At 42.4% G+C, this 15399-nt stretch overlaps 1 protein-coding gene across 4 annotated transcripts in view; it reads left to right on the forward strand.

Moving 5' to 3' along the window:
* The window catches only part of PTPRU (protein tyrosine phosphatase receptor type U), a 397711-nt gene that overhangs the window by 210366 nt on the left and 171946 nt on the right, over positions 1 to 15399 (forward strand). The gene's annotated exons all lie outside the window — the stretch shown is intronic.

Below are 15399 nucleotides of genomic sequence, written 5' to 3' on the forward strand. Positions count from 1 at the left end.
CACAGTGGCACAGTGGCTACTTCTGTTGACTGCTGGCAGTTCGAATCTCACCAGGCTCAAGGTTGACTCAGCCTTCCATCCGGGGTGGGAAAAATGAGGACCCAGATTGTTTGGGGCAATAAGCTGACTCTGTAAACCTCTTGGAGAGGGCTGTAAAGCACTGTAAAGCAGCATATAAGTCTAAGTGCTATTGCTATTTTTTTAAAGGTAAAAGATGCCTGTGAAAAAGGACTGCATATTTCTAGAAGTTCTGCACATAAACGAACAGAACCTAAAAAGATGCTTATGTCCAGGAAATGCATATAAATGAACTGCACGTTAGGGAAATGTAACATTAATGAGCAACATGACATTAGAGATATTTGTATGACAAAATGTGGTTTGTTCAATGAGACGTGAATTAACATTTACACATATTAAAAGAAACAGGGAAAAATATCTAAATAGCAGGGGGGGAAATTGCGAGTGAGTTTTTAATAGAACTTTAAAAAACAAAAACAAAATATTGACAAAGTAAAACAGACTACCAGGGTGGACTCACTCAAAGGCAACCCCCTCCAAACAACAACAACAAAAGGCAGTTGTTGTTCAAGAATATTCTGGACACAGATAATGCAGAGAGGTGGGGAATCTTAGTGCTGTATTTCCTCAACACTTGACCATCAATAGTTGAGTTTTACAAAAGCTGTGATTCAGACTAGCCTAGATGGGACATGGTGGAGAGATTATCAAGACCCCAGTGTAAGTATTGGTAGCCCAGTCGTAAGTGAATCATTGCAGTTGTTAAGTTAGTAGCAGGGTTGTTAAGTAAACCAGGCTTCCCAAAATATGATTACACAACCCTGGCAAACTGTAACCATCATAAATACATGCCAGTTGCCAAGCATCCAAATTTCGATCACTTGCAATGGTTGTAAGTGTGAAAAACGGTCATAATTCACCTTTTTTTCAACGTTGTTGTACCTCAGTCAGTAAATGAATGGTTGTAAATTAAATATTACCTGTACCTGTTAGTCTGCCTAGTTAGGATGTGATGACAGGTTCCTCAAGTACCTGGCTGACTTCCAGGTGGGGGTGTTTACTGTGCTTGCAATTAGAGGAGCACTAACGACCAACTTGAGAGTGCAAATGCATGCTGATGAAATGCCTCTTTCCGACAAAAGCCAGCTCTCATGAACCAGATTTACAGTTTCACTCACCTATAGGGATTGTGTTAGGATGACGAATGATCACTGCATCGGCAGCTGAGCAAAAGGACAGCCAGAGTTGTTGGCAGCAGGTGGACTGAGAAAAGCCAGGGTCAGTGTGGCTTAGCCGTTGAGGATGTCCATGATTCATGATTAAGAGTGAGTAGTCCTCTTGAAAAGTGGGAGATGTTTAAGATTGGTGCTGCCTCGGGTTGAGAGGGCAGAAAAGAGGGAGCTTTAGAAAAACAGAAAAGGATGCGGTGGCTCAGTGGCTAAGCTTGTCGATCAGAAAGGTCAGCAGTTCAGTGGTTCGAATCCCTAGCGCCACATAACGGAGTGAGCTCCCGTTACTTGTCCCAGCTTCTGCCAACCTAGCAGTTGGAAAGCATGTAAAAATGCAAGTAGAAAAATAGGGACCCCTTTGGTGGGAAGGTAACAGTGTTCCATGCGCCTTCGGTGTTTAGTCATGCCGGTCATTTGACCACGAAGACGTCTTCTGACAGCGCTGGCTCTTCAGCTTTAAAACGGAGATGAGCACCGCCCCCTAGAGCACCTTAGAAAAACAACACTATTACTGCAGCATTCCTTCTATAGGCTTGGTACATGATCTTATGTGTCTGAAATTCAAGGATAAAGGACGTACCATAGTCCTCAATGTACGACTATAACTGAGCCCAAAATGTAGGTTAAGTGAGTTTTGCCTCATTTTAGGGCATTTCTTGTCACTGTGTTAAGTGAATCACCGCAGTTGTTAAATTAGTAACACGGCCATTAAGTCAATCTGAGTTTCCCCATTGACTTTTCTTGTCAGAAAGTTGCAAAAGATGATCGAATGACTCTGGGACATTGCAACTGTCATAAGTGTGAGTCAGTTGTCAAGCATCTGAATGTAGATCATGTGACCATAAGTGTGAGAAATGGTCATAAGTCTCTTTTTTTCAGTTCCGTTCTAAGTTCAAACGGTCACTAAGTGAACTGCTGTAAGTCAAGGACTATACCTGCATTGTATAAATGGACCTTAATCCTTTGTTTACCAACTGTGGCAAAAAGGATGTAAAAAAATCAGGCATGACTTACTTAACAACCACTTAGTTTAACAATGGAAATTCCGGTCCTAACTGTCATCGTAAGTAGAAGATTACCTGTATTATCAGTTAGAAGATACTGTATGTGCTTTAAAGAGTTGTGGAGTCGAAGGTCCAAATACCGTATGTGGACATTTAAAGATGGGTGCAACCCGCAGAGACCTTCAAATATTATTCTCAAACTGAAATTTGGAACATGATAGAAAGGGGATTTTGATTAGAAACATAATTGGACGATTATCATATTAAATATACATTTAAATTAAATTAAATTCAGTGCAAATGTGGTGAACTGAAACTTATATTTTTATCTTGGCTTCACCACTGCATTTTGGAGTGCAGCCCCTTGGGTTCGCATGTCATGTGAATCCAGAAAAATGGGTTAATTGCCTAATCCACGATAATTAATTAGCCATGGGTAACTATGCGGTGCAAATCCTGCTTTTGCTTTGCTATAAAAACTGAAAGACGAAAAGAAGAACGTTCTTTCTACTTCACCTGATCTTGTATTCGATCTTGTTTTTCAGTCAGGCCTCCTGTTTTTTTCTGTTGCCCTCCAATCCTGATTGGTCTTTTGTCTTCCAGCTGATTCCAAACCAACCTTTCTCTTAAAATGCTAAGCCATCCATCTTCACCCTCCTGGCTAAAAACATGTTGTTGACAAGTGGGAAATACATCTCATTTCTTCCATTAAAAAAGAAAGAAAGAAACATCAAGGTTTTCTGCCTGAAAACCTTAAAGCTCTGTATTTGTGACTCGCTGCTATCCATATCCTGTCCTGCTCTAGGAACTGCGGCCTCGGTGATGGTGATTAATAATAGAATTATTTGAGTTAATTATGATAGACGTGTTCTTTCCCATCTTCAATAGCTCCCTCCCCTGGGACAGTTGCTTTTATACAAAAATGACCTCCACAGAAGAAGCCATATCGGTGGGAGCGCAGAACCCGTTGACCGCTTGCAATGCCTACAGAACACCAACTGCCCTGAATCGTGCTAGAGAAGAGTGAGGCTATGTTGCTAATTGATTCTCTGCCTTGTCTGCTGTGTGATTCCGTACACACATATTTGCAGGAGCGAAGTGGCTGATTTGGCAGATAGAAAATTGGAATCTCTAGGGAGAATCCAGGGCATTGTGTTGCAGCGATCTCAGCGGGGATTTTGAGCACCGAGCTTGATAGCGACACTGGCTTTGTTAGCAAGTCAACTTGGCATCCTTGTTATGTTGACAGAGATCCTCACTTGATCCTGCAGCACCACTATTTATGAGATAGGACCAACCATTCTCAGCAAATAGCTTAAGGGAAGCTTGTACAACAATTATCCTTAAAGGGAATACTGCTGAATTTGTGCCAGGTAAACCAGACAGGAAACACGATCAGATAAGCTAATCCCGCGTTATTGTGAAGCAGCTACCTTTTCAGAATCTTGCAAATCTGAAAGTAAAATTCTCCTGCCATGACCTTTACAGGCAAAGATCCCTTCTAATGATAGCTTGGGCAAAGAATATAGGTCATAGTATAAAATTAGAGGATTGGGAAAGAATATGGACCAAAAACTACAATTAACATTGTCAACAGCATATAAAGAAAATCAGTATAAAATGTTTTATAGATGGCATTTAGTCCCAGCGAGATTGGCAAAAATGTACCCAGATACAAAATCAGAGTGTTGGAAATGTAAACAGAAAGATGGAACATTCTTTCATATGTGGTGGCAATGCCCCAAAGCCAGAAAATTTTGGATGAAAATACAAAGATGGTTACAGGAGATAACAGAACATCAAATAGAATTTAAACCCGAACTTTTTCTTCTGGGAATAATGAAAGGGACATTTAGTAAACAAATCTAATACATCATATTGTACATAATTACAGCAGCGAGGATAGTTTTTTTCCCAGGGTTGGAAACTAGAAAATGTACTGTGCGAAGAGATGTTAATACGAACAATATTAGAATGCGCTGAGATGAACAAACTTACAATAGAATTAAAAGGCAAAGAGGAATCAGATTACTATGCGGTATGGGATATGATGGTATAAATGGAATAAGGAATAAAGAATAATGTATAGAAATAAATGTAAATATATGTAATATCGATGACACAATACTGTTAACAATGTAAATAGAGATGTGTACATTTGAAAAGAAAAAAGAAAAAAAGAAGAAAAGGTCCCTTCTTAGCTTCTTGCTCCACCCATTATGCAGTTGTGGGCTATGATGCCTCTTATGATGTGACCATTTCCTGGGCTGCATCTCTTTGCCTTGTCTCCCAAGGTCTTTCTCACATACCGTTACATTTATCAGTTTTGTATGTGAAAGGGAGAAATGGGGTTTACAATCATGGCCCCGTGAACGTTGTTCCTATATATTGCAAGAGAAGGGATCCAAGGATCAGAAGAAGAGGTTTTTTTCAAAGCCCTGTCAAAGTCAGCCTCAACTGAAACTTCTTTAAAAAGCGCTTTGCTAAAATACATGTTTTGCATGCCAAAAGTCTTAGATGCCACTCTTGACATTCCCAGTTCAAAAATCGTCTAGCAGGTGACGGGAAATGACGTTTCTGATGGAAAAACTAAGGAGAGCAAGGATCAAGAATTCAGCTTAATAAAGCAGTCCCTATAATAAATATTAATGAGACTCAGTGATACTTCTGTTCCTTGCTCCCAAAGATGTAGCTGTATTTCAAAAGCAAAGGTAGAACTACAATTCCCAGCATCCCTCAAAACATTGGACCCCTGGGATTTGGAACTCAGGATTGGACTTCACTTGATTCCTTTTCCTGCCCATTCCCCCCCCCGCTTTGGATAATTGATTTTCAGAATCACCCGTTATTTGAACAAAACAATAATTTTTTCATGATCACATCAAGTTTGAGAGCAGGTGTGACAGTCTGAGCTGAGCATCTTCTACTGTGCAAAGCTAGCACGGCTCTTTGCAAGCCTGAACAATTTCTTCCAACAAGAAAGGGGTTGCAAAACCTTCACCAAGGGAGATGGGTGGTTAAGAAATCATCATCATCATCATCTTTTAATGACCCATAATCCCTTGCAGGGTGGAGTCTGGGCAACTGAATGGAGCTGAGTGTTTACTGGGCGGATGCCCTTCCTATCACCAATGTGGAGTTTTGTTCAGCAGATACATTCTCATCGTGCCCAGAGAGGCAAATATCTGCCTCTACCTAGGATCGAACTCACAGCCTCCTGATTGTGAGGCAAGAGCTCCACCTCTAGGCCACCGCACCACTCAGTGGTTGTGAAATATGAAATATAAATCAATAAATAACATCATCCATCAGCTCATGCATCTCGGCTATTCCGTAGAACAAACCAGTCTCTGTTTCATTCATGTCATTAGCACAGACAAAATGAGTGTCGGAGCTGAAGCAAATACAGGTAGTCTTCGACTTAAAACAATTTGTTTAGTGACCGCTCAAAGTTACAACAGCACTGAAAAAAAACCAACTTGACCATTTTTCACATTTAATAACCGTTGCAGGATCCCGATGGGCGCGTGATTAAAATTCAACTGCTTGGCAACTGATTAATATTTATGACGGTTGCAGTGTCCTGGGGTCCTGTGGCTTTGGGAACTTTCTGACAAGCAAAATCAACCGGGAAGCCACTCAACCGCTGGGTTACTAATTGAACATCTGCAGTGATTCACTTAACAACTGTGGCATGCAAGGTCATGAAGCGGGGCAAAACTCACTTAACAAATGTCTTGCTTAGCAACAGAAATTTTGGGCTCAGTTGTGGATGTAAGTCGAGGACTACCCGGATGGGCTAACTCCAGGTTTCTGATGTAGGATGACATCTTAGACCAAGGGGTCTCCAACTCTGGCAACTTTAAGACTTGTGGACTTCAACTCCCAGAATTCCTCAGCCAGGCTGAGGAATTCTGGGAGTTGAAGTCCACAAGTCTTTTTTAAAAATATTTTTTTATTATTCTTTTTCACATTTTACAAATCTTAATCTTAATATTAACGGTACAGTGACATCCTTATTACATGTAGCAATCTCATATAAATATATACATTTATATACATTCATATACATTTATCTATAATTTTCTTATCTCCGTTATCCTTATTTCTATTGTTCAACCATTTATACCAGTGGCGGTTAATCTTTTTTGGCTGCCGTGCTGATAATTGTGCATGCTCTTGCGCACATGTGTTCTCTTGTCAGCACCCAGAAGGCAATGCATGGTGGCCCCCCCATGCCCGCTGCACATGCGTGCACAAATTCCAGGCATGACGCGCATCTCTGCGCATGCATGCACGATCCCTCCGCACACGCCATGTGTCTGCATATGTACACGATCCCCCCATGCGCTGTGCATATCTGTCATGCATGTGCATCTCCCGTGCACCTCTGCCCCCACGCATGCGTGCCAGATACCCGACAATCAACTGTCGGGCGCTGTGCACGCATACGCAGTAGGGCTCTTCCGGGCAAGCTCTTGCGTGCTGGCAGAAGTGGCTCTGCGTGCCACTTTTGGCACGCATGCCATAGGTTCGCCAACACAGATTTATACCAATTGCCCCAAACTTCGTAATATTCCAACTCTTCTTTATCCTTTAATTTTAATGGAAGTTTATCCATTTCAGCACAATCTGAAATTTTTTTGAATTATGAATTCCTCGGCGTGTTATTTTGTTTCCAACCTTGTGTGAATGCTATCCTTGTTCCTGTCAATATATGCAGTAAAGTCCACAAGGTCTTAAAGTTGCCATGGTTGGAGACCCCTGTCTTAGACCTCTTACGATCTGGCTCTGTATCAGCAGATTTCTTTCCAAAGAATCAAATAAATTTCACCGAGCTTGTTATTTAAAATGTAGCCCTAGACCCGGTTAGTTTAACACCTGCTCCTCAGGCCCAGCTCATGACGACCTATTTTGTGAACTTGAGATTTGTGCCTATTAGGAACAAAGCCTGTTCGACGATAAAGGTTATCATCATAGGGTGGAATAATGTCTCCTGGAGGGCCTGCGTTTAGTCTAAATTCTCTGTGACTTTTTAAAGAGAAGGTCCTGTGACCTTTTGCTCAGTAAAGTCTTTGAAATTAAACGGCCTTAGAGAGCAGATTGAAGATTGACCCTGCGGTTGATAACCAATGGTGTGTTTTAGATCTCGTTTTCTATTATTATTTTTCCCCCCCACACCAAACAATATTGTGGAATAATATTTCTTTATGACTCCAAAAGGGCTCTTTTTTTCCTCATAGGGAAGGAAAATAGGTTGTTTTGTCTTCTTGGCTGTGTTTTAATTATGGAAGAAGAGCATGCAAGTCAGAGGTAGTATTCAGCCAGTTCTGATCAGTTCTGGACAACCGGTAGTGGACATTTTGAGTAGTTCGGAGAACTGGCAAATGCCACCTCTGACTGGCCCCGGTCCCATCTCTTCTCTGCCTCCCATTGAGTCCCAGCTGATCAGCTGGGTCTTCTTTTGTTGGCCTGCACAGGAGAATGGAGCTGGAAAGCAGGTTAGTGGGGTGGGGAGGGAATGGGGATTTTGCAGTATCCTTCCCCCAGGAGTGGGGACGGAATGGAGATTTTGCAGTATCTTTCCCCTGCCATGCCCACCAAGCCATACCCACCAAGCCACATCAAGAACTGGTAGTAAAAATTTTTGAATATACCACCACTGGTGCAAGTCCAGTCCACCATTGCCAGAGGTTGCAAGGAGTCCTTTTTCCTGTCCCCAACTCCTATGGTTTCCACTTTTTGTTGTGCATACATGTAGGACAGAAGTGTCAAACTCAATTTCATTGAGCTTGACACCACTCCCTAAACTGCTGGCATGTTTCCTCTTGTTCTGACCTAGGCTTCACCAAAATCACGAAGCAGACTCTCGTCCTGACAAAATCCCTTTTTATGAGGCTAATGTGAATTCCTGTCATTCACATCCAGCAAAGTCCTGGCAAACAGTCTTTCAAGAGTGATATATAACCACAGACCTTATCAGGCTTGGAGAGTTGCCAGGCTGATAGCTTCCAAGCACCACACTGTACAAGAAAATACTTGGCAAGGACTCACGAACAAATCTTCATCCTAATTAAATGAACTAATTGTCTCCTGCAAACACCACTCTCCTTTCGCTCCTCTTTATTCCCTATGGGAGGGGCCATTCATTGTCCACCTGTGCCTTTACTACGGAGTCGACCCTTGTTCCTTAACTGTTCCCTTCTCCTGGCAATTCTGTGCATGCGCACATCGGAAAAAGGCTCCAGCTGTTCTTCTGCCCTACTGATCTTTGACTCCAAAGGCAGCTGATAACTGTCAGATGGCCCTGGCCCATTTCTGCCTCCGACACAGAACACTCATCAGAGCCTTCCCCAGACTCCAGGACTGGCCCATGTTCCTCCCCAACCTCCTCACTGTCCAAGTCTGTTGCCAGCTCCGCTGACCGCTGGTGGGCTACAACACCTCTTTGCATTGGGTAGACTGGGCCGAAGCCACACTGGCCTGATGTTTCCTCTTTGCATTGGGTAGACCAAGCCAAAGCAACACGGGCTGGCCCCTTACATTTTCCAGGACAGCCCCATGGGCTGGATCTGACCGCATCACGAGTCGAATCCAGCCTGTGGGCCTTGTGTTTGACACCCCTGATGTAGGAATTCAGAGTTCTCTTATACTGTCCTATGTCTAGTTCTGGCTAGTTTGGGGACTTGAATAAGATGGCTCTCTAATTGCAAGTGACTCTTAAGCCCCTTTTGTGGTCTTCAGCACACTCCTGAAAAGGGAAGGAGAGAGAAGAGGGGGTTGACCTATTTTCGAAAACACCTGAGGGCAGGACAAGAAATAATGGGTGGAAGATCATGAAAGAGAGATCCAATCTAGAGCTAAGGAGAAATTTCCAACAGTGGTAACAATTAATCAGTAGAATGGTTTACGGTACCTCCGGAAGTTGTGGGTGCTCCATCACTGGAGGTTTTCAAGAAGAGATCAGACAACCATTTGTTTAGAAATTCGAGGAGCTCCAATCCTGTTATTCCATGTTATTCCACGTTACATTCTCAGTTTTCATTTTTTAAAGCAAAGAGGTTATGAGGCAGGATAAAGCCTTATACAGAATTAAGTTCCCCTTTAACCATTTTAAAGTCTTAAAATGAAGAAGCTGAAACATTTCGTATCTCATTTGCCTTCCCCTTGCAAGATAATAGTGCTTCCCTGCACCTGCCCATCACAGTTGGCTAGAAGTTGACTTGAAGCATCTGAGATCTTACCAGGATGTGGAAGTATGTTTTTCTTCCAGATTCGTGATAGATTCTTTTTGTGTTATCATAAAACTGTTCTCCTCTCTTTCCTTCTGTTCTCCTTTGACATTTCCTTTTTTTTTTCCTCCTTTCCGGACAGAACCCTGCCATATGTTTATGTAGTTCATGTGAGTGCCTGCACCTGCCACTCTTTCTCCTTTATGGAAATGCTTATTTGCATTTGATTAGCAAGGGAAGGGGACAGCATCTTGGCCGATTCCCAGCATTTCTCATGCAAAGCTCTGGCAGGCAGGAATGGAGCAGAAAATGCCTGAACTTCTCTCGGTACCCTGGGGCACCGGTGGAAATGTTAAGGAAATCAAAGCCAGGGAAGGGAGAGACTTGGAGAGGAGTTGGCTTGCTTTGTTTCTGTCACTCTGCTCTCCTTTTGGGGCCTTTGAGGAAGTGTGTCTGACTTGTAAGGGGGTTTAGGGGTCATCTGGCTTCCTGACGTTGCCGACTGTGCGGGGAGTTTCTTGATGTGGCAAGTTGCCTTGTAGCACCAGTGCTGTGTGAAGGGAGCTAAGCACGGTAGTATCAGCATCTGCTATCCTGCAATCACATCAATTGGCTTGAGAATGTAGGCAAAAAATACGTGTCCCAGGATAATGTTGCAGGATCCAACATTACCGGGACCAGAGGTTTCTTCTTCCAAGCTTTTGGACTTGTGCTTTTGGATCCCAAGCAACTTCTGAATCTTCAGGATGTGTCGCATCCTGAAGACACTTCTGATCCTGAAGGCCAACTCAGACTGCATCCGCCAACACTCATTGGCTCTTTGGAGTTTAAGGACACTGTTTTGGCTTCTTCTTCTTCTTTGATTTTGTGCTTTTCTGGACTTCTTGAGCGAAAAGATGCTTTCTTTTTTTTTTCCAAAAAAAGAAAAAAGAAAAGATGCTTTCTTGACTTCCAGCCAAATCTGGAGGATAACAGTGTTCTGCCTTTCCCCACCAAGACCAATCTACAGCGATAGCATGTTGACTCCAGCCCACACTGGGATCAAGGGGCAGAATAAGAGAAGCTTGACGAGAATCCAAAGTATTCCTTATTGTTAGCATTGTGTTAAATCTCAGAGGTAGGAGGAGGTTCTGCTGGTGTTTTCTACTTTGTGCACCAAAATAACATAAATTGGTTTAGGACAGGGGTGTCAAACTGGGTTTCTTTGAGGATTGGATCAGCATTTGTAGTTTTCCTCTGCAAGCCAGTGGTGGGGTGGGTGGGTGGCGGGGGATGGTGATAGGGTGCCAGCGGCGCTGGAGCCCAACCAAAACAGGGCATGGGGGGGTCTGCATGCGCCCCCCCATGCCTCATTTTTGCCCTCCATGAAGCACTGCAGGACTGCAGCACTGCGTGGCCTATTTTCTGGCTGTTTTTTGCCCATTTTCGGCTTGTTTTTCAGCCCAGCTTTGGCCCAGTTTCAGCTGGTAGAGTGCTGCAGGAGGCCATGGAGGATGAAAACGAGGCTCAGGGTCCCCCATGGGCCCCAGAGGCACTACGGGCCAGTCCTTTGATATTTCCAGGCCGACCCCATGGGCTGGATTTAAGCACGCGGGCTTTGAGTTTGACACCCCCGGTTTAGGATATTCTGCAGCTTGCTCTTTGCTGCTGTTCTTCAAGGAGCAAAATGTCTTGGACCAGCTGTGCTGACAGAAGACTCAAGCTCCAAACCCATCCTTTAGGCTACCATTCTAGATGGTGTCCAAAGTTAGGGAAATGTAGTGAATGTCACCCAATGACTTTTCAATCCCAAAGTCCCCATTTTAGATTTTGAGGACACATAACATAGTCGCTGGTTGGCCCTTTCAGAAGATCAGCATTGTAGTTCTCAGTACATTCAATTAAAAAAAGGTGTTGACTGTCTCAGGTGAGTGGAACTTTTTTTTCTGAGCTTTTTGGAGAACTGCCATCAATCACACTGAACTAGGTAGGCAGCTAGTCCAATTGAGTATGTCAATTTTTCATGTTCCAATACAAATAATTGATTGCAGAGCATCCGAATTTTCTTCCTTCTCAGAGCCTTGACTGAATACAGAAAATGAAATGAGAGGGAATGAAAATACTGGAATGATCTACTTATATCTTCCCAAAGGTTGGTTAAGGACTAAAAATGTCCCTGAAACTTCTTTTATTTGATTTATATCCTGTCTTCTTTGTACAGGAGCTCAAAGTAGCATACATTTCCTATTTCCTAAATCACAACAAGAGACTATGGGCTGAGAGCGACATACAGTACATTGAGTTTCCCTGATGGAGGGCGGACTAGAACTGGGGTTTTCCTGCTCCAACATCTTCATCATGATACTACACTGGTTCTCTAATCTTGCTTTTGCTGGTACATTCATTCTGTCCAATGGCTTGTTCAACATGCTAGTTTTGACTTCATGAAAAGTTCCCTTATATAACTCAAGGAACATTATCATTCTCTGCTCTGCTCTTGTGGGAGAACTGAATAGCCCTTTCTGTTTTAGAGCTAAATGCATGGGCTTCCTGTGGTCTTTAAAGTAAGGTCAGCTTCCTGCTCTCAATTGTGGTTAACCATCCTTCCTGCTATGTTTGTAAGATTCTTACGGGGACATCAGGATGCAGAAGAAGTTGGATCTTGGATCTGATCTAAATGCTTCTTAGTCTTAAGCAAGCCACTAAAGGAAAGTATTAATCCACAAAATCTATATGATATCAATCAATCAGATATTAATTAACTCAATTAATGCTACTCCCTTTCTGTTGAGTCTGAGCTCCTTAAGGTATTAATATAATAAGATAAAAAACAAAACCTAATTCAGTTCATGCAATTAATACAGTACATTGATAAGTCCCAGAGAACAGATCTTGGGCTTCTTCCCTCCCAAAAATTTAGGTCATAAAATCAGATGCGTGTCATTTAACAGCCAGCTTGCTTAGCAAAACAAATTCTGATTCCAATTATGGTTATAAATTGAGGACTACTTATATGAAGACTACTAATATTAAAAGCAGGAGTTTTGTTCTTGGCCATGACTTTTAGGGATACAGTTGTTACTTGGTACAGGTCTGTTTTGAGAAAGAATTCTTTTCTTTTATCTGAGCTTGGGAGAACTGACTAGTTGTAAAAGAACTTGGGTACTAAACATGCTTGGAACATACAGAGCACAATTTTGGGGAGCAATGTTCATTTATTAATTGGAGTCAGTTTCATTAAAGCCTTTGATCGCAAGGCTTCATTCCTAATTGCTCTCTTCCCTTCCTGCCTTGTATAGGGACCCAAACCTGAGTTTGGCTGAAATGATGATGTGTGTGTGTGTGTGTGTGTGTGTGTGTGTGTGTGTGTGTGAATGGCTCTGTACATATGACAACCTTTTTCTGATCACATAACTTTCCCAACTTTTTCTCCCAGAGGCAGCCTGGGGCACAGAAAGTTCTTTTTCGTATGCTTCTAGTTGTGATTGACATAGACTAAGCTGCCATACCTGGGTACATTACAGTTATAATGGCTGCAATAACCGTAGGCAGCTTTGTAATGGCGCTAATTGTATGGATGTATTCAGCAATATTAATGCCTTGAGACACTTTTGTTACTTGACTAAAGTGCTTGAAAGTCTGCTTACATAGGTCCAGGGATGTCAGCTAGCCTTTGTGTTGTTGATCATTTAAATGACATTAATTAAAATAATAATTAAAAAAAACCAACCCTGAAATTTGAATTCTGGCATTCCCACTTCTGGTCTGGGCTGCTCCCAAGAGACTGGGGTGAATTGATTCTGAAGACCATGAGCAGAAAATGAAGGGGTTCTTCCAATGTCAGGCAAAGGAAAGCAGTTTTTCATTGTCCCTGTCATGCTGTGTTGATTTCCTCTCTTTAAATTACTCTAGTGCCATCATTTCTTTTTCAATTGTCTTTCTCATGCCAGAAGGACATGGCTCCTGATTTGTCCTAGTCATGCTAATATCAAAGCACATGCTTCACACGTAGCAGGCTTCGGGTTCAATTCCAAGTGAAAAAAGACTGAAATTTTGGAGGACTCCAAACAATGAGAGTGGAATGGAGAGACAGAATAGAATGTTCTGAAGAAAGACACTTTGGCTAGCATCCAAAGTGGACATCCCGCTATTATTATTAGCGTACAGTGGTGTTACAGTAGCCAAGAGACACAATGCTATTTGGTTTGCCAAGGTGCCAGCCCTATTATGGGGCATGATTGCGTGCTTCCCAAGATGTGCCACAGGAGGGTGAACTGGCTTCACATCAGAGAGAAGACAAGTGTCTTCCTGTAGCTTCACCCAAGGCTGCCTCCTTTCCTGGAGCTGCCTTGCAAGTGGGCACTGCAACTGGGGAGTTTGAGAGCCTTCAGAATCTGACTTGCCTGCACAGAGCACCAGCTCATCTCTCCATCGAAGTGGTACCTATCTATCTATCGGCACAGAACATGCTTTCGAATTGTTAGGTAGACAGAAGCTGAGGCAAGTGACAGGAGCTCACCCTGCCACACAGCACTAGGGTTTGAACTGCTGGAATGAGATCATCTCCAGCATCATTAAGCCATTGAGTCACCCCCACCTCTTAAAAAAATTCCACTCAGTAGTGTTCTTTCACAGATTTCCTCTGCAGTTTTCTGCCCTTGGACCCTTACACCTCCTAGGAATCTTGAGTTGATTCTTCATGATAGAGATGAATAACCTTTTCATCGTGAAAACAAACAGTGGTAACAAAGGCAGACGGCCATTATTTATGTCAGTTATGATATCCTCAATAACATTGTTTAAGAATATATCTCTTTCAAAGCCCCTTGAATGTGTTGAAAAGATGAGGATATTCACCCTACTATAATTGCCACTTGGAGCTCACGGGAAAGCCTTCTTCACTTGACTAAATAAAGCTAATCAGTGTTCCCTCTAAGGCCTTTCTTAATGAGTTCATGTCAAAGGTAAAGGTCTGATAAGAAATGCACAGGACTGCTGACAAGTTTTATGGAACCTCTAGAAAGCATATTTCATGTTTCTTTCTGCTGTTGTTTGACATCTGTCACTGCCTCAGATAAGATCAAATAATTTGACCTACCTAATTCAATGAAGGAGCATGATGGCTTGAGTGGTTGGAATGCTGGGCAAAAGGTTAGAAGCCCGTGTTCAAGACTTAACGTGCAATAAGTTTACATGGTGCAATAAGATTGTGTGTTTGTTAGTAGGATTCACTGGGTTAGGGATTTTCTGTCTCCACTGTGAGTTGTATTGTGTTGGGGGGGGCACATGAAGGGAGGCTCAGCCAATCTCATTGTACACATGTTGTACTCTGACAATAAAGGTTTGAATTGAATTGAATCCTTTCAACCCAGAAGCACCTCAGTGCTTCTGACTCAAGTGCAAAAAATGAAATAAAATTAAAATCTAATTCAATACTGTTTACATCAGGAAAGGAGATCCTACAGATTGCATGTACACCTACATTTCACCTACATTTGCCTACAAAAATAGTCTGTATATTAATAAATGTATACTAATAAATGTATATTAATAAATCTCTGGACTCAAAAATCCAACTCTGAAGTATGAGAGAAACAGATGAAAGTGCATTCATATCCCTCTTCTTCCACAGTCAGGATTACGAGAAAGTAAACATTTTATAAGCCAGAGTTCATTTAAACCCCTGTATTTGGACCCAATAGTGGAGTGGCATGGTGGCCTAGATGTGGAGCTCTTGCCTCACAATCAGGAGGCTGTGAGTTCGATCCTAGGTAGAGGCAGATATTTCTCTCTCTGGACACACTGAGAATATATCTGCTGAACAAAACTCTGCATTGGTGACAGGAAGGGCATCTGGCCATTAAAACACTCTGCTAGTTCCATTCAGTTGCTCAGACACCACCCCACAAGGGATTATGGGGTCATTAAAAGAAG

This window comes from Notechis scutatus, chromosome 8, assembly GCF_049901735.1.
Source record: "Notechis scutatus isolate UNSWTSFEM ecotype Mainland chromosome 8, rNotScu1.2, whole genome shotgun sequence".
Lineage (NCBI taxonomy): Eukaryota > Metazoa > Chordata > Lepidosauria > Squamata > Elapidae > Notechis > Notechis scutatus.